Source organism: Vicia villosa, linkage group LG4 (assembly GCF_029867415.1).
Source record: "Vicia villosa cultivar HV-30 ecotype Madison, WI linkage group LG4, Vvil1.0, whole genome shotgun sequence".
NCBI lineage: Eukaryota > Viridiplantae > Streptophyta > Magnoliopsida > Fabales > Fabaceae > Vicia > Vicia villosa.
In genome coordinates this window covers 19,220,886-19,242,467 of record NC_081183.1, presented here as the reverse complement: position 1 = coordinate 19,242,467, position 21,582 = coordinate 19,220,886, and positions in this window count along the sequence as shown.

Below are 21,582 nucleotides of genomic sequence, written 5' to 3'. Positions count from 1 at the left end.
ATCAACATAAAAATAATAGTACTTTTAATTCACTTTTGTGCTATATTTTCTACTTGTTCTTTTTCATGCTTTTATGCTATTTTCAATATTCTATTGTGACTTTAATTTTCATGTTTCTTTTATTCCTAACCTTAGGTAGAAGCCATGATAACATTAGGTAGAAATTCCCTTCATATTAGGCTAGTTTGCTTAGGCTAGTTTCTTCTCCTTTTCAACTTTAAAACACTTAACAAATGCTTGATTTTAATTCCCTTAAAAGATACAAAGAAAACACCTTTAAAAATGACTAATAATTGCTTGACTAATAAAAAGGGAATGGAAGCTTGAATCTCCCTTGCTTTAGGGAATCATTCGAGTGCTTGGATCTCCCTTGCTTTAGGGAACCATTCGAGCGTAAGTTCCCAACGTTAAAAAACACAAACCATAGAGCAACTCGAGTCTCCCTTGCTTTAGGGTGCCACTTGACCACTCAAACTCTCTTCTCTATCTCGCCTCCGAGGCATTCTTTAATCGGACACGTTATTTCCGCTCCATTCCCAGCTTAAGACTCCAGAGGTCGAGCAGCGGAGTGCGAATGTAACTTCGTCCACTAAAAAACACAAAAACAAACAAAAACTAAAGAGCCGAACTACGGCGCTCTGATTCCTAAAAAGGATACGTAGGCATTAGGTCGCGGGGCCTAAGCGAGCACAACTATTTATAAATCTTATTTTCCCCGTGTTTCTTTTCTTTCATTTGCATGCATTCCCTTAGTAATTAAGCTTTAGATTTATACACCCTTTAGATAACAACAAACATAGGTGGATACCATCGAGTACGATGGGCGTGAGGGGTGCTAGTACCTTCCCCTTGCGTAACCGACTCCCGTACCCTATCTCTGGTCGAAAGACCTCGTTCTTATTCATCTTAGGTTTTCTGATATTCCTTTCCCTTATGGGATAAATATATTAGTGGCGACTCTGTTCACATTTCGCGAGCGTGCGACAGCTCCCGACAGAGATCAACTCCGGGCCATGACTCAAAAGGATAGAGAGAGTTTCAAAGAATACGCTCAAAGATGGCGTGAAGTTTCTTCTCAAATTTGTTCTCCTCTTGAAGAGAAAGAAATGACGGAAATCTATCTCAAGACTTTGAGTCCGTTTTACTACGGAGGAATGGTCGCCAGTGCACCTAGTGACTTTACAGAGATTGTAAACATGGGTGTACATCTAGAAGAAGCAGTTCGAGAAGGACGCTTGAACAAAGAATCCGAATCTTTTATTGGTCCTAGGAAGTACGGAAGTTCTTTCTAGAAGAAAAAGGATCAAGACGTCAGTAGTATCTTACACAGAGAAAGAAGGAGGTTCCAACCTCAAGTTGCAACAGTAACTCAAGTTGTTAGCTCAGCGCCAGCCTATCAACCTCGAGTTTCTCAACAACCATTTCAACAAAGGTCACAACAACCTCAGCAACAGGTTGGACCTTTAAATTTCAACAACAATAGGGCTCTAAGGTATCCTCCCTTTGACCCCGTGCCAATGCCGTACGCGGAATTATTTCCAAATCTATTGGCAAAAGGTCTCATTCAGACAAAGAGTCCTCCAAATCCTGCAAATGAATCTTCACCTTTGTTCAGGGCTGACCAATCTTGTCCCTATCATCATGGGGCACCGGGTCAAAACATTGAGACTTGTCTCAATTTCAAGATCGACGCCCAAGGATTAGTGAAGAGTGGAATTCTATCTTTCAAAGATATTAATCCCGACGTCCAGGCAAATCCTTTGCCACAACATAAAGAAGCTTCAGTGAATCTGATAGATCAACACCCCAATGTCATTCAAATCTACAATATCCATCAGATAGGGGAAAATCTCGTCAAAATGCACGCTAGACAAGCTGGGTATGGCCATGTACCACCTCGTAACTTCTTCACATGTAAAATTTGTCCTAAGAATAATCAAGGATGTGTTGTAATTCAAGCTGCCTTGCAAGAGAAAATGGACTTAGGATGGATTCAACACATTTGAGTCAAAACTGGATGCGACATCAACATGGTTCAAGAATGTCCAGAAGAATATAAGATCTACAGAGTTGAAGATCTCGAAGGATCGGTAGTCAGGTTCCATAAGACTTTAAATGGACTTGCGGACTTTGGAACGGATTTCCATCCTTATAGTAGATGTAGAATTTGTCGAAGAAAATCACGAGGATGTTTGCGCGTCCTCAACAACATTCAGAAACTGTTGGATGACAATACCATTACAATTCTTGCCAACAGAGAAGATGACGAATTCTTTACCGTATCTCCTCAGATTAATCTAGTTGAACCAATGCAAGTTAAGTATGACAGCAGGAAGACAGTAATTGCTCCATTAGTCATCTACTTACCAGGTCTTGTACCGTATGAGTCCAGTAAGGCTATACCATACAAGTACAATGCTACAGTCATTGAAAATGGTAAGGAAATACCATTACCATCTATTGTCACTAGAAGTGGACGAGTCTTCAACAGAACAACCAAAAATGTGGAAAAGCCTTTGGAAGAAGCACCACATAAGCAAGACAATCATCCTACCAATGTTGTTCAAGCAAAAGAAAATGATGAGCTCTTGAAATTAATCTAGAGGGGCGAATACAACATTGTAGATCAACTGCTACATACTCCATCTAGGATATTTGGGCTTTCCCTACTATTGATTTCAGAGGTTCATAGGGAAGCTCTACAGAATGTTTTGGAACAAGCATTCGTAGAACCTGGTGTTACCATAGGGAAACACAACAACATCGTTTCCAACATCTCCGTAGGAACTAATCTGAGTTTTTGTGACGAAGATCTTCCTAAAGAAGGAGTGGGTCATAATCTTCCACTCAACATCTCAGTTAGCTGCTGCATGGGTGATGTTCTCACAAGAGTCCTAATAGACAATGGATCCTCTCTCAAAGTCATGCCCAAGTCAACGCTGTCAAGGTTATCCTTCAAGAATTTCCCATTAAGGGACAGTCACGTTATTGTCAAAGCATTCAATGGTTCAAGAAAGTCAGTTTTTGGAGAAGTAGATCTTCCCATAACTATTGGACCTCATACTTTCAAAATAACTTTCCAAGTTATGGATATCCATCCAGCATACAGTTGTTTGCTAGGTCGCCCATGGATTCATGAAGCTGGGGAAACTAGTTCAACACTCCATTATAAACTGAAGTTCATTCGAAATGAAAAATTGGTAATCGTATGTGGAGAACGAGCTTTGATCAAATGCATGCCTGTCATCATTCTTCGACATAGAACCAAAAGAAGTCGCTGGAACTAAATTCCAAACGCTTTCCTTGGATAAGAAAAAGGGAAAGGTGAAAGCAGCGTCTATTTCTTCCTATCCAATCCAAGTTATAAAGGATGACACTACCATTGGTTAGGGGCACATTGAGATTCCTTCCAACAACAAGAACAGAACAGGAGTCGGATTCTTTCCAACATCATCACAAGCTACTCATAACAATAACAACATTTCATCACGGTTCTAAAATCACTCAAGAACAACAATTCAAAAATTCAAAACAGCATAAGCACCGCAACAATTGTGAATTCAGAGAGCAGTAGTAGCAAGAAAATACAACCTACCTCAGCAATTAAAACCGGCGAAATCCTCCTCGCCGCAGGTAAACTGATTCCTCGCTTATTCTCGATAATATTGCTGTGAACTTTATTTTTTCTGTAAAATAGTAATCGCACAGAATTGTTACGTTTGCTAGTTTTAGGTTCTTGTGTGTGTTTGAGTTTGAATAATGAATAACTGTGATGATGAGTTTACGGTTTAGCCGAATAAATTCATCTTTCTACTTCAATTTAAAGTTGGGTTAAAGAAAAAACATACCTGGATTGTTCTTCCGCAGCCGCCGTGAGCCAAGGTTGAGATAAGGTTCCGCGTGTTGCTGCTACTCGGTGAGAATCTGACAAAAACAGAGAGCGATTCTGAGAGAGTTTGAATCGATGTCATTCTTCAACGAGAGAAAGAACCGCGAGTTTGAGAGCAAACTGAGAGAGAGGTTTTGTTGTTTAGGGTTTCATAAAACCCAATCTTTGATTACTAGTAACATGGGCGGATCCGGGTCACCCTGACCCGACCCGGTCCGGCCCAGTTTTTTTTATTTTTTAATTTTTATTTTATTCATTCACCTTTTGTTACATATTGGGCTGCACCCTCCATCCGGGTTTCACACCCCCTCTGGCCCAATTACTTAGTTTTTTTACTAACTATTTCTTTTAATTTTCTTTAAAAAGATTGTTTGCATAAAAAAGACTTAGTATTTTTAATTTAATATAGGATTTAGTTTTATTTTCTAATCCTTATTAAAAATGACAAAAAATATGTTTTTTTAAGATCAAAAGTTTTCTTTTAATATTTTCTTATGTTTATAAGTGTGTTTTTTTTAATTCTTATTAAAACAACAAAAATATATTAGATGCATATTTAAGTTTGTGTTTCTAACTATTTTATCTTTTCATGAAAAACCACAAAAACATCTTCTTTTAGAATTAATTTTTTTTTGAATTTGATATTTTCATATTATTTTGTGTAGTTAATCATTGGTTACTGTTGCACATTTTACTTGAATTTTCTCACTTCATCCAAGACTTCGAGATTATTTCTCTGTTGTCTTTTGGATTTGTCTGTTTTGTTTGGTCTTCCATTTGCTGTAGAATTCCATAAACAATTACTGGATGTTTAAAGAATGCTGTAAGTTGTGAACTCATCTGGCGTTCTTTTCTGCTGGTGTGGATGCCTAACATCTGAAGATCAACGTAACACCTCAAACTCAGAAATCCAATTTTCTCATTCTTTGAGGCAAGCCTAAAACTCAATCAACTGTTTTCACAACAGTAATCAATTTACTTTCAAATCATTCAACTCATTTTCAAAACACATGGGCATCCCTTAAGGTGTAAGCCCCAAACCTCTTTGTAAATATCTTTCTCATTTATTTACATAACTTTAATCAAAAACATGTCATTTTTATGACTTTTTAAAACCTTTTTCTAGAGTTTTCTCTTTCAAAAAAACTCTTGATCAAATCTATTTGGATTGATCAATTGATTTTTCAAAACAATTGGGCCTCTTGAATATTAGAGAGTGTAAGTCCCAAAACCCTTTTTGTACATAATTTTTTGTATAAAAAATAGTTAATCAAAAAATAAGTTTTTTAAACTATTTTCTTTGGTTTTCTTTTCAAACTTTTGATTAACTCTTCTCTTGATCAATAATCAACCATATTTTCAAAGCAATTGGGCCTCTCGAATATTAGAGAGTGTAAGTCCCATCCCTTTCTCTTTGTACAGTTTTTCTTTAAACAGAAAACTTCTTTTGAAACAAAACTTTCAAACTGTTTTCAAATGACGAAACCTCGTGTCTTTTTAACAAAAACAATCAACCATGTTTATAAAATAAAACATGGGCCTCCACATAGGTATAAGTCCCAGTCCCTCACATGAAATTAGGTATTTCATTGTACATATACCCTAGGAGATTAGACATTTATCATCTCTATGATAGGAGTATCTCATCTATATCATCACAATCAATCAATCAAACTTCTTTTTTGCCACAAGGTTGGCTAATCAATCAAACCTTTTGCCACCAGGCTGGCTGATTAATCAAAGTTTTTGCCACAAGGCTGGCTTCGTCGAAACTTTTGCCACAAGGCTGGCTGATTAATCAAAACTTTTTGTCACAAGGCTGACTTATCAAAAGTTTTTACCACAAGGCTGGCTAATCAAACTTGTTTTTGCCACAAGGCTGGCTAAACAAAAACATCTTTATCATTCTAAGCACCATAAGTGGCACAACCCAGGTCTTATAATGAAAAGATTTTCAAACAAAAATCAAACAGATGTATGTGATGATATAGATTAGATACATCGAGCATTAAGATGACATTTGTCTCTTATCCTTTGCTTCCACTAGCATAAGTGGGAACTACGATTGCTCTGACTTTCTCAACATCCCTTTGAGAATACGTAGGCACAATGTCGTATCCTTGGCGAGCAAAACTTCTCACTCAAACCACTCAAACCTTAGCACCCGTAGACCCCGAGCTACAGATGCTCTGATTCCCTCTAAGGGATATGTATGCAGAGGATCGCGATGATCTTTGCGAGCATAATCAAACAAACACCTTAGGTCCCACCTATCTCACAAGAACCCCCACCATAACATAGAATGAAATAAACATGATAAAGAAGCCTGTAGAGTACTATAGATACGTTGGGTGCTAATACCTTCCCTTTGTATAACCAACCCTCTTACCTGGAATCTCTCCCCCACTTTTGCATTGCTTTTAATTTTGTGTTATTTGCTTTGCATTTGTTTTAAGGTTATTGCAACTTTTTCTCTTTTCCGGTTTTGGAAACAATAAAAAGTTTGGTCGTGACAAAAACAAAAAGAAAAATCATTTTCTTGAGCACTCAAGCCCAAAGAAGGCATCAGGTGTCTCATCCCCGATAGATTTTTCCCCGCGACAAGTCCTAACACACTTCAGAAGTTATCCATACATAAGATCTTCTCATCTTCTCCTTCTGGGCACAAATCCATACTGATATTCTTCAGAATGAACTTGAACCTATCTTCAGCCAGGGGTTTTGTAAAGATATCATCCCATTGATGGTCTGTATCCACAAAGTTCAAAGAGAGAACACCCTTCTGAACATAGTCCCTAATAAAATGATGTTTAATCTCAATATGTTTAGCTTTGGAATGTAAGATAGGATTCTTTGATAAACATATGGCAGAAGTATTATCAAAGAAGATAGGAATGTTACTCTCATATATTTGATAATCTTCTAGCTGACTTTTCATCCAGAGCATTTGTGTACTACACCCAGCAGCAGCAACATATTCTGCTTCTGTTGTTGAGAGGGCTATGGTAGCTTGCTTCTTTCTGTACCAGGAGATCAAATGACTTCCAAGAAATTGACAGCTTCCAGAAGTACGCTTCCAGAGGTATGATTAGATCTTCTGTAGACTAAACCAACATTAGTAGTACCTTTCAGATACCTCAGAATTCTCTTAACAGCAGTTAAGTGAGATTCTCTAGGATCTGATTGGAATCTAGCACACAAACAAACACTGAAAAGAATGTAAGGTCTAGAAGCAGTTAAATATAAAAGAGATCCAATCATACCTCTGTATAACTTCTGATCTACCTTCTTACTTACCTCATCCTTACCTAGAACACACGTTGGATGCATAGGAGTTTTGGCTTCTTTGCTTTCAGAAAGATTGAACTTCTTCAGAAGTTCCTTCACATACTTCGTTTGATGAACATAAGTTCCATCAGAAGTTTGATTGATTTGAATCCCAAGAAAATACTTGAGTTCACCCATCATACTCATTTCAAATTCAGCCTGCATAGACTTAGCAAACTCCTTTCCAAGTGAAGCATTAGATGTTCCAAAGATAATATCATCAACATAGATTTGACAAATTAAGATATCCTTCTTAGATGTTTTACAGAAGAGAGTCGTATCCACTTGTCCTCTAGTGAAACCATTGTTTAGAAGGAAAGAACTTAATCTTTCATACCAAGCTCTAGGAGCTTGCTTCAATCCATACAATGATTTCTTAAGTTTGAAAACATGTTCTGGAGACTTAGAATCTTCAAAACCAAGAGGTTGGTGGACATAGACTTCCTCATCTATATATCCATTTAAGAAGGCACTTTTAACATCCATCTGATATAGAGAGATGTTATGTTGAGTGACAAACAAAATCAATAAGCGAATAGATTCTAACCTGGCCACTGGTGCAAAGGTTTCTGTATAGTCAATTCCTTCGTGTTGACTATAACCCTGAGCCACTAGTCTGGCTTTGTTTCTTAACACTTCTCCCTGTTCACTAAGCTTGTTTCTGAACACCCATTTTGTACCAATGATATTGAATCCTTTTGGTATAGGAACCAGATCCCAAACATCATTCCTTGTAAACTGATTTAATTCTTCTTGCATGACAATTATCCAGTCAAGATCTTCTAGAGCTTGATCAACAGAAGTTGGCTCGATCAAAGAAACAAGACCTAATTGACATTCTGCGTTGTTCTTAAGGAATTCTCTTGTTCTAATAGGATCATCTTTCTTTCCAAGGATCACATCTTTTGAGTGAGCTGAGGTGAGTCTAGAAGATCTTCTGACTGTTGGCTCTTCAGAAATTCTAAGATTCTCTAAAGATGCAGCAACTTGATCTTCTGATCCTTTGCTTCTGAGACTTTCAGCTTCTGGAACTTTGCTTCTTGGCTCTTCAGCTTCTGATATATCAATATCTATATCTGCAAAATTCTCAAACTGATTTGGCTTTTCAAGACCAAGCTTATCATCAAATCTGATATTGATTGATTCTTCTACAACCAATGTTTCAGTATTGTATACTCTGTAGCCTTTTGAGCATTCAGAATATCCAAGAAGAAAACATTTTTGTGCCTTAGAATCAAACTTACCAAGATGATCTTTAGTATTCAGAATAAAACAGACACATCGAAAAGGATGAAAATATGAAATGTTGGGCTTTCTGTTCTTCCACAATTCATAAGGAGTCTTATTTAGAATACGTCTTATAGAGATTCTATTCTGAATATAACATGCAGTGTTTATTGCTTCTGCCCAGAAGTGCTTAGCCATATTGGTCTCATTGATCATGGTTCTGGCCATTTCTTGCAGAGTCCTATTCTTTCGCTCTACAACTCCATTTTGCTGTGGAGTTCCAGGGCAAGAGAAATCATGGGCAATACCATTTTCTTTGAAGAACTCCTCAAAGAATCTGTTCTCAAATTCGCCACCATGATCACTTCTGACCTTTATGATTTTGCACTCCTTTTCAGATTGGATCTGAGTGCAGAATTTAAATAACACTGAACGAGACTCATCCTTGTGTTTTAAGAATTTTACCCATGTCCAGCGGCTATAATCATCTACGATGACTAATCCATATTTCTTCCCTCTGACAGATGCTGTTTTGACTGGTCCAAACAGATCAATGCGCAGAAGTTCTAACGGCCTTGAGGAAGAGACAACATTCTTAGATTTGAATACAGGTTTGGAGAACTTGCCCTTCTGACATGCTTCACAAAGAGCATCTGATTTGTATTTCAGATTTGGGAGACCTCTGACCAGATTTAGTTTGTTAATCTGAGAAATCTTTCTCAAACTAGCATGTCCTAATCTTCTGTGCCAGACCCATTGCTCTTCAGAAACAGACATAACGCAAGACACCTTCTGCTTCTCAAGATCAGAAAGATCAATCTTATAAATGTTGTTCTTTCTCTTGCTTGTAAATAGGATTGAGCCATCCTTCTGACTTACAGCCTTGCAAGACTTTTGATTGAAGATTATATCATAACCATTGTCAGTTAATTGACTTATGGACAATAAGTTATGCGTTAATCCTTCTACAAGAAGTACATTAGTTATGGAAGGAGAGTTACCCATACTTATGGTTCCAGAGCCAATAATCTTGCCCTTCAGATCTCCTCCAAACTTGACTTCTCCACTTGACTTAAGCACCAGGTCTTGGAACATAGACCTTCTTCCCGTCATATGTCGCGAGCACCCAGAGTCCAGGTACCATGACATTTTGTGCTTTGTCTTCTTTGCTGCCAAGGATATCTGCAACAGAAATTATCTCCTCCTTAGGTACCCACAATTTCTTGGGTCATTTCTTGTTAGTTTTCCTCAAGTTCTGATTGAACTTGGGTTTAGCATAAAAGTTAACAGGAGGAACAGCATGATATTCTTTAGATTTGGCAACATGATATTTCTTAGGTTGTTTCACACGCTTCTTGGTGTGAGCAGTATGAAAACTCTGTGCATGTGATGTGAGCCTAATATCATGTGCATGGCCATATTTGAACTGATCATACAATGGTTTGTATGTGATTTTCAAATCATCAACAGGTTCAAATTTTTGTGAGGTATCACCCTCATAGCCAAAACCAAACCTTTTGTTTCCAGAAACACCGTATATCATAGAAGCAAGATGACTTCTGCCAATACTTCTAGATAGGAACTTTCTGAAGCTCGAGTCATATTCTTTCAGAATATGATTGAGACTAGGAATGGATTTTTCTGATCCAGAAGGAGATCCACTATCTTTGGATAATTTTAACTTTTTCCTTCAGTTTAGAATTTTCCAATTCCAGCTTCTTAGTTTCAAATTCAAATTGCTTTTTCAGTTTTTTGTATTTGATACTAAGATGAGCCTTGAGTTCCAAAAGTTCAGTTAAACTGGAAACTAACTCATCTCTAGATAGTTTAGAAAATACCTCTTCAGAATCTGATTCTGATGTAGATTCTGATCCATCATCCACTGTGGCCATCAATGCAAAGTTGGCTTGCTCTCCTTCAGAGTCTGATTCAAATTCTGATTCAGAATCATCCCATATTGCCATAAGACCTTTCTTCTTATGAAACTTTTTCTTGGGATTCTCCTTCTGAAGTTTTGGACATTCATTCTTGAAGTGTCCAGGTTCATTGCACTCATAGCAGATGATCTTCTTCTTATCTGATCTTATGCCACCAGAAGATTCTCCTCTTTCAGGCTTCTTCGAACTTCTGAAGTTCTTGAACTTCCTTTGCTTGCTCTTCCAGAGTTGGTTTACCCTTCTGGAGATCATGGACAATTCATCTTCTTCTTCTTCTGATTCTTATTCTTCAGAATCTTCTTCTTCAGCCTGAAAAGCGTTAGTGCATTTTTTATAATTAAATTTTAATGTAATAGACTTACCTTTCTTCTGAGGCTCATTTGCATCCAGCTCTATCTCATGGCTTCTTAAGGCACTGATTACCTCTTCCAAAGACACCTCATTCAGATTCTTTGCAATCTTGAATGCAGTCACCATTGGACCCCATCTTCTGGGCAAGCTTCTGATGATCTTCTTTACATGATCAGCCTTGGTGTAGCCTTTGTCCAGAACTCTTAATCCAGCAGTTAGCGTTTGAAATCTTGAGAACATTTTCTCAATATTTTCATTATCCTCCATTTTGAAGGCTTCATATTTCTGGATTAGGGAAAGAGCTTTGGTCTCCTTGACTTGAGCATTTCCTTCATGTGTCATCTTTAATGACTCATATATATCATAGGCAGTTTCCCTGTTAGATATCTTTTCATACTCAGCATGAGAGATAGCATTCAGTAAAACAGTCCTACATTTATGATGATTCTTGAATTGCTTCTTTTGATCATCATTCATTTCTTGTCTAGTAAGCCTTACGCCAGTAGCTTTCACAAGATGTTTGTAACCATCCATCAGAAGATCCCATAGGTCACCATCTAGACCAAGAAAGTAACTTTCATGTTTATCTTTCCAGTATTCAAAGTTTTCACCATCAAATACTGGTGGTCTAGTATAACCATTGTTACCATTTCCATTATGTTGCTCAGCTGAGCCAGATGTAGATGTATTTGTTGGATCTTCACCAGCCATCTTTTACTGAAGTGTTTTTCTCTTCTTGAATATTTTCTAAACACGGTTAAGTGCTTGCACCTTAGAACCGGCGCTCTGATGCCAATTGAAGGATAGAAAAACACTTAGAAAGGGGGGGTTTGAATAAGTGTAGCTTTAAAACTTATAAGATAAAAACTATTTGCACAATGATTTTTATCCTGGTTCGTTGTTAACTAAACTACTCCAGTCCACCCCCTTGGAGTGATTTACCTCATCTGAGGATTTAATCCACTAATCACACAAGATTACAATGGTTTTCCACTTAGACAAATGCTAAGTCTTCTAGAGTATACTGATCACAACCTGATCACTCTAGGAACAAACTGCTTAGATACCCTCTAAGACTTTCTAGAGTATTCTGATCAACAACCTGATCACTCTAGTTCTTACAAATTAATGTAAACAAATTCTTTTAAGGGTCATAATGCTTCTTATAAAGCTATTATCACAACTGTGATTTTCTCTTAAGTTTAAGCTTAATCACACTAATATATTACAACAACAATGTAGTGAGTTTGATGATGAAGTTTGAGAGCTTTTGAAATTGACAGCGTTTCTGTAAGTTTGCGCAAGTATTGTATCAGAATTCGTAACATTGCTTCTCAACAGAACTTCATATATATAGGCACTTAAGAAGATGACTATTGGGAGCATTTAATGCTTTGTGTAATCTGTACAGCATTGCATTTAATGTTTCACTCTTTTGTCAACTACCTCGAGCCTTGCTTCCGTTGTGTCTACTGACGTTGCCTTTAATAGCTTCTAACGTTCCTTTTGTCAGTCAGCGTAGCGTGCCATCTTGTACTTGCTTCTGATCTAATGTTTGTGTAAACAACGTTTGAATATCATCAGAGTTAAACAGCTTGGTGCAGAGCATCTTCTTGTCTTCTGACCTTGAAGTGCTTCTGAGCGTGATACCATGAGAACTTCAGTGCTTCTGCTTCTGATCTCAAGTTCTTCTGATGCTTCCATAGAACCATGTTCTGATTCTGCTTGACCATCTTCTGATGTCTTGTCAGACCATGTTCTGATGTTGCATGCTGAACCTTCCGAGTCAGTGCTTTTTGCGCTGATTTTGTGCATACTCTTTATATAATTCCTGAAATGGAAATTGCATAGTATTAGAGTACCACATTATCTCATACAAAATTCATATGCTTGTTATCATCAAAACTAAGAATATTGATCAGAACCAATCTTGTTCTAACAGAGACTACTAGCTAGGATGATCTTTTTGCTTCTCATGTTCATAATCCCTCTATCCGATATTATTTATGAATCCTTTGTAATTCAATTTTTGGGCGAGTCAACAACAACAAGGTGAATTCAAAAGAATTGTTCTTCCTGCACTGCATCCTCACACCTGATTGCAAGATTAATGCTAGTTCCTTTCTCTTGCACTATATCGAGAGCCTTTGCATGATAGGGAATCAACCTTTTGTAATTGGAAGATTTGTCAACTCCATAGAAATTGGTTTAAATGTGGGGAGCCGACTTGAGAACCTTCCATCACTACCTGAACTTTTTATGGATATCGAAAAGTGTCGTTCTACCTGACTATTTAAAAATAGGGAGGATGGCAAGTGTAACCTTATGATGAAGAATAGAAAAGTTATGAGTGTTATCTTGCCTAATATCACGCTTTATGGATGTGATAAATATACAAAGGTGGCTTTATAATTTGAATGCTCCTGAACCTACCCTGGTTGCACAAGGAAACCAACCTCCCGATGTGTTTGATGAAATGGAGCAAGGTGATCCAGAGCCTGATCAACAACAACCATCCACATAAGCTCCTCCTACTATGACAAGAACGTCCTCTAGACACCTAAGATCGAGGCCTAGAACCAATGATGGCATATCGACGCTCTCATGCAACATGATCAGAGGGTGCAAGATGTGCAAACTCAACAAGTTGCAATGATACAACTCGCGCAACAAATGCAACAGCAGTAGTAAGTATGACACCCCATATTTTCTCTATATTAATTTAATTAAGATTTAAATTAATTAATTGGATTTGTTTGGTATTTTAATTGGGAGGAATTGAGAAAAATAATATAATTGGGCCAAAGTTGTAGTTAGTAAAGAATGGGTGTGATTGTTAGGCCTTTTTACTAACGTTATACTCTATTTTCATAAAATAAGGAAAATAAGAAAATTGAGAAATAGAAGTGAAAAAGAGGAGAAAGAGAAGAACGTGAAAGAGAGGAAGAATAGCATAGAAAGAGGAAGAGGAAGAATCAAGTTTTTGGCTAAGGTAAGGGGGGACTCTTCCGATTAATATCTCTTATGTATTCATGGGTAATAGAATTGATTAGTGTGTTATTTGATTCAATTAGGAGATGTTAGGTTTTGGGTATTTTTCACCATTTTAGGGTGAATTGAATGATGATGATCATGTATGATGTTAAATGACTCCAAAAACATGTTAAAGTTGTGTTATAATGTGTATTTATGTGCTATTTTAAGATACCATACCTTATGACACAAATTAGATGGAGTTGGGGATGAGACGGTGCCGTAAAAATGGGGATTTTCTGCTACTGGGTACGCTCTAACCGGGTAACATTCATGTTGTAACCGATTACAGCGTAGGAAAATAGAGAATCTGGGAGTTTGTGAGTGCTGTAACCGGGTAACAGCCTTGTTGTAACAGATTAGAGGCGAGTTTTGAAAATAGAAAATAGACTTACGTATACTTGTAACCGAGTAACAACCATGCTGTAATCGGTTACGGCTGTGTATTTTTGAAAATAAATTATTTTCTAAAATTCACATCTTTTGATCCGTGTATTCGTTTTAAGTGTCATTTTGGGCGTTGAGTAAGGCTGGATCAGTGATGTGTTGCTGTGGCGGCCAGATTCATGGACGGAGCGGTTCGGTTGAAAGTTTGTGTGGTGATGTCGGATCTCTGTAGCAGTATGGAATGTGAAGGATGGACTCAGATTTCGCGTTCAAGAATTCTTTAGGCTGCAACTATTTTCCTCAACGAAAATCAGTGGCTGAAGAACTTTTTTAGGGATTGAGAATTGTTTTGGCTTCGAAAATCGCCCCCTCCTTCTGTGAACTCCTTACGCTTTTATATTGTTTTGTTAGGTTTCAGCAATTATTGTTGATTGATCATATTTCGAAATATTTCCTTGTAATTGATTCTGATCCATAGCCTTGATTGATCTTCTGTAACTTTTGTGAGATTCTTTATCGTTTGTAGCATGATTTGGGCTTATGATTGATCGATCGTTGCAAGATTTATTTTGTCTGACTATTCTAAAAAAGATCCGATGAAAATCATCCCTTGATTTGGAACCTCCACCTGCTACTTCTGATTCAATAGTGATGGTGACGTAGCACTAAACTAAATCTAATAATGGTAAAAATATATTCTAATCTAAACTAATAATACTACTACAATTTAAATAATATTAATAATAATAATAATAACAACAAACAAACATTACTCTATTCCAATAATAATATAATTTTAATTCTAATGAGAGTATATTTAATCTATCTATAAATAATAACTAATAATAATCAAGCATAAATTAAAACTAATATAATGCAAATAAAAGAATGATAGTAAAAATTAGAGAAAAAACGAAGAAGCAACACTAAAACAAATGTAAAGGTGAGGATTCAAACTCAAGACCAGTTACTTGCATTTCTTAACTCACTTCACATCCACTAGACCATAGTGTTTATTCAAAACAAAATAGCCTTTGAAAAACACATGGAGAATGCGGTAAACTTGGGATATGATAGTGTGAAATTAAATACTTGCCTCAACTCCACTATAGTAACCAAAATGAATTACCTATATCACGAAACCTATTGATCCCATATTGTAGGAGCTCAATGAAATGATGACCTAATGGAACATGCCTGTGAATATGGAACATAAACCAACTAGGGTAATAAACATGGTGTGAGGATCCTTTGAATTATATGCGAGGCCATGGGGTCCATTTGAGGCATCAGAAGCTGATTTTACTTTGAACAGATCAAAACCCTAATTGGAGGGTTGTTTTTAGGAGAGTGTGCATTCAATAAAGTTTTAAACTTTTGATATTCAAATGAGCTTGAGTATGAGAATGTAGTGGGCAAATTATGGGGTATGACAACTGCCCCTGTTCAATCTTCTTAAACCTGAGGATGTAGAATGGCTTGTGTGCCTATCGGAATCTGAAGGTGAAAGAGGATTGAACACTAGAATACCAACAAATTTTCCCTTGATGATGCAGGGACCTTTTGTCGGAGATGGGCTTAAAGATGCCATCCAGGTGTTGATAATATGAAAGTCAGAATGCGTCGTACGTTAGACTGTATCTGAGCTTGGTGTGTTAAGAGGAGTTTTTTGGAGATGGGATTAAAGATGCCATCTAAGTGTTGACAGAGTATTGTCTAAAGGAGACGCTTTTCAGGCTGAATCATACGCCTTGGTTGTATCTGGAAGAGTTCTTGGAAAGGACATGATATGTCTTAGAGAAGACTACCTAGAAAGGTTCCTAGAAAGGATTAGAAGCTCTTTGATCATTCCTGGATTATCTTTGAAGGGAGACTTGGGATGAAGCATCAGAGTTGTATTTGCGTCTGGAGTGAGTGTCAAAGATAAATTGTTTATACTGGAACTTGTGTCGAGGATGGGCTTATAGATGCCACCTGGATGTTGGGAATATGAAGTGGGCTTAAAGATGCCACCTAATTTGATAGGTTGAAAGTCAGAATGAGTCGTACGTTAGACTGTATCTGAAAGGATATACTTAGGATGAGTCGTACGTTAGACTGAATCCACTTTATTGATAAATATCATAGTAAGCCGTACGTTAGGATGTACTTTAGGACGAGTCATACGTTGGACTAGGTTCAATTGCATCAATAGATGTCTGGATAAGTCGTATATTAGGCGGAAGGATAGGTCGTACGTTAGACCGCGTCCGATTGCATCGATAGATGCCTGGAGAGCCGTACATTAGGCTGAAGGATGGGTCGTACGTTAGACCGGATCCAGTTGCATTGAGAAGTGTTTGTTGGAGATTGATCGTGTCAGCACCCTTTGTAGTAACTGAATTAGATCTTGAAAAGATGATCATGTCTATGCCGTTCGTGGTGATAGAATTAGATCTTTCAATGTTGGTTGTGTCTGCACCGTTCATAGTAACTGAATTAGATCATAGAATGTTGATCGTCTCAGCACCTTGCGGGGCAACCAATTTAGATCATGGAATGATCATCTCCATCGTTTGTATTGATGAATTTAGATCTTGCATTGATCGTCTCCACCGTTTTTATTGATGAATTTAGATCTTGGATTGTTGATCGTCTCGACACCTTGTGGGGTCACCAATTTAGATCTTGTAATGTCGATCATCTTAGCACCTTGTGTAGTAACTGATTTAGATCTTAAGAAGATGATTATCTCTGAACTATCTCTGGAGAATATCCATAACTAAGTATTAGAATTAAATCATTGTCTTGATTATCTCTGAACTATCTCTAGAGAATACCCGGAACTAAGTATCAGAATTAAATCTTGGTATTGATTATCTCTGAACTATCTTTGGAAGGTACGTGGAACTAAGTATCAGAATTAAAACTTGGTCTTGATTATCTCTGAACTATCTTTGGAAGGTATCCAAAATTAAGTGTCAGAACTAAATCTCTGTCTTGAATGAGTTTCAGAATTAAATCGTTGACTTGATTATCTCTGCACTATATCTATAAGATAATGTTCATTTGATTTGTAGGAATAGAATGAAAAAGCAACATTAATTTTATGCAATGTCGTGATGCATGTATTGTAAATTTTTGAAATGAATGAGAGTGTTATGCATATGCCATGATGCGTATGTATGTTATGTGTGTGCCATGAGGCGTATGATGTATGAATGCAAAGCTTTGTTAATGATGATAGTAGATTGTAGTGGCGTCTGGAGGGGAAAATAAATTCCTGACTGTTGTAAAAAATACAGAGTACAGGTCTTCCTTTTTAGTAGGAACTCCCGCTTCATGCTCGAGGATGCTCAGCTGGGGATTTTTGACTTCTGCTTAGGGATGAGAGCCATAAGAGAGATGAATAACCTTGTTTGGAGAAGAAAAAAGTGTCGGGGAGCCGGCAGTGTCGAAGATGTAAAATTTGTTGAGGAACTAAGTCTTTGTTGGGACGAGAGCATTTGAAGATATCTTCTTACTGATTACTCTGTGGGGATATGATCCTGTGAAATCGACGTTGTGGGAAGGCATGGATGCCTTGGACATTGCCCCCAGTGGTTATAGTAACTGCCATTCCTGGACTTGTATTGTTTGGGACACATCAATGAGTATTGATTAAAGTGTTGAACATGCCTTGCATTGATTTGCCCATGTCAGTAGGGATTCTCCTTGTGAGGACTTTATGAGATGTGTATTATGGATGACATGTCCCTAGTAATCATAGACTTAGGACCATGCCCCATGTCGATTGGGAAGTAGCTTCAGACCCACTTGGATGCACGCCCCTGATTGTTTGACATTCCTGAGAGATTCTTTGAACCTTGACCCGATTTCCCCAGATTGATTGGAAAAAGCATGTCACGCCCCTTGTATTTAGTGACTTCTAATTGAGTCAATTGTAAGAGATGTTGATACGGAAGTGGTTTCACCTATCGGGATGACTTTTATTCATTAGTCGTGCCCTGTGCAGGTTCTTCGTGATGCTAACACTTGAAATTATGTAGCAAAATATGTTTAATAATGAATGCATGAGAAACAGGAGATGTAAACAGGAGATGTAAAAGCGCGATGTTTATAAAAGTGTGATGTTTGTAAAAACGAAATATCAACTCAGCATTTGTGGTAAACCTTAAGAAGTCAGGATACCTTTTTGGTGACAGTATGTTTTTGAACTAACTATGCTTCAGTTAGGAAAGAGGTTGGAAATAAGGTGATTCATGCGAAAACCCGTTCTCCTTGGGCATTTTGGGACTATAGGAATTGCACAAAGACTTGTAGTTATTCGTTTTGGTGTTTTAAAGCTTCTGCCATGGTTAGCAAGTGAGCGACGCTAGACATGGCACTTTCATCCATGGTGGAATTTTAGTTTCTCCTTCGTTATGTCCACGTGGAAAATATGTTGCATGGGAAAGTTTTACCTAGGCCCCACAGTGGGGGCCAAATGTTCCTGTAGAACACTTTAGATTACCTCCCGGAAGAAGACTCTGGCAAGGCCACACAAGAATTTGTAGTGTTTTAGCCAGGGATTTGAGAAATACAAGTAGTGCAAGCTCAAGATAGAATGCAACTTGCTTATCCGTCACATGGGAGCCCTATTTATAGTGTTGGAGCAATAATCACTCTTATTAATGGAGGGAACTTGGATTTCCTCCATAATGAGCGGGCTACAGTAACCTCTTTCACCTTGTCATTAAGGAGTTGTAACTCCCGTAACGGCGGAGTCCCTTTATGCGTAAGTGACGACTACGGTTGACTAGGGAAGAGCGGCTCTAAGCTTTATTCGTGACAATGCCCGCCGAGTTGTCAATTGTGGTCGGGATGAATTAATAGCTCTTTGAGGCTGGGCATATTCTGCTATCCATCTTCTCTTGTACCCACCTTCCTCCTCTAGTATCGGCTTTGCTAATCAGCCTAAACATTCTAAATATGTACAATAATTAAATCTAGATTTCGGTTTAATATAGACGGCCTTAATCCAATAGTGTGGATTGAGTGTAATATGGTGAAGTGCTCTGGTTCCAAGCGGGAATCGGTCCGATTAGTGGAGATCTTTGGAGAACAATCACTAAGTCATTAGTGAAGTTTTGGTACCACATGCATGAGTCAATGATGTTGCATTTCATTCTAGGTGACATTGCATAATGGTCGCTTGAGTGATGTTTGACTATTTGTGAACAAATGAGGTTTCGATGATGAATGTGATTGGATTACATGATGATACTGGGAATAGTTAATGATGTGCAGGTGGGAGTAAATATGTGAAGCATGAGAATAACCATGTATATTTACATATACATAATTGTTGATAACTATTGTGCAACTTTATTCCTTATATCTTTTATAATGATTATGAATTACTCACCCTTTCATCTTGAATGTTAACCCTGATATTTATTTTGGAACAATATTGTTCTATTATTTGTTTTCAGATGTTGAACTACCTGTTGTGGTATCATGAGATGTTTTGAATTATGAATTCCGCTGCGATAAGTTGGTCTATCATTATTAATGTTAAAGAAGTATTGTTTTTTTTTAAATAATTGCAAACCCGTGTTACGGAGCAAGATGTTTTTATTATGATGTGTTTATGAAGGTGTGACACACTTGATGGTAATTCGTGTTTATTTACTTATTAGAATATATGCAAATTATATGTGGGTTTAGAATAGTGTTAAAGGAAGCATCCCAAAAACACAAAGAAGCCACTAACATATGTCGGCTATATTCTAAAGTAGATTTAGACAGTTAAATCAAGTCATAAATCCTTAGGTCTTTCCATATTTGAGACTTCTTCGCCTCAACCTTATTCAACTAGGCATAATAGGGTTCAGGATCCTTGGATAAAGGTGTAGATCGAAACAATTTAAGAGTGTTGGTAATGTAATATAAAATTATAGACTCATATACGATTGAAGCACCAGTTAAAGACTTTGTGTAATTCTGGTATCAAATATGTGATGTCGAATGAGATGTCACGACACAATATCTGAGCACTTTAACAATTATGAACAAGTATGATAGCAATAGTTATAATAATTGTGCAGAAAGTAAAGAACACAATGATATGTTTACCCTGTTTGAAACAATACTCCTACTCTGGGGGCTACCAAGCCAGGGATGAAATCAATATACTATAGTATCAATTCGAAGCTAAACAATCCTAGTTTACACTTCTCACTTAATCACTACCCTTCCTATCATTTCTACCTAAGGCTCACCTAGGTATGAGGCCTTCGTCAAATCCCCTCAATCAAATTCCCTTGTGACAAAATAAAAGAACAAAGAAAACCGGAAGACACTCTTCTAAGATAGCCACTCCTTGATGCTTAAAAGCTTACGAGGATGAAATAATCTCCTTGCTTAAAAGCTTCTGAGATCAAACAACATTCAACACCTACAGGTTTGTTAATTTACACCTAAAATATATAATATTGGCTCCACCTAAAACTAGGTTACAACCCTTATATTTATAGATATATCTTTGTTTGGACTAGGCTTCAAATCGTAGCAATGAGGCTGCCAAAAATCTACTACTTGATATCCAAGAAAATAGGTCTTCAATCCAATCTTTCCTATATTTTCTCCAATAATAGAAAGCGTGGAAATATTCTGATTGAATCAATCATAGTAAAAATGTCAGATAATTGATTTTCCCGCATATTCTGAGTTGAAACATGAGATTCTTGTAGAAAATAAAACTTCCTGATTCACTTGCCAGATCAGCTTCTACAGTCAGAATGTCATGCCAGAATGTCATGACATCTTGTTTGACATGTTGAAGTCTGAATGCTAAGTCCTCTTGCATCTCTTCCAACATGATCTTCCTTATTATGTTTTAGCAAAATGCATGCCTACCATCAAAGAACCTTCAATGTCCCCCTTTGACACATTTTGGCTAAAACAACCAAATAAAACCTGTCAACAAAAATACAGCAACGGAAAAAAATAGGTGCTCCCCCTCAAAATCATATCCATCTGAAAGAAACCACAGCAGCTATAGAAGCAGCTAGCAGCTCCCCCTTAAACCATCCATCAGAGCCAGCAGCGAAAAACTCATTCTCCCCCTCATTACTAGCACTTCCTCTATACTTAACTTATACTCCCTCTTTTTAGCCACAAAGTGAAAAAGGTAGTAAAACTAAGCAAGGTACCTGTTCATCATCATTTTTTCCATTTTTTTTGGAAATCTAAATAAAATATCCTTGCCATTTCACCCTTATAAAAACAAAGACTAAACAAAATAAACTTAAAATGTAAATCACAATAAAATCACATGACCAACAGTCATGCATCAGCAACCATAGTAGAAGCTCCATTGTCTTTGGTCCTTCCACTAGCTGCTCATGAAACTTTGCTATACTTTTTCACGAATACTTATTATAATATCTTCGTTGAAATTAGTATCAT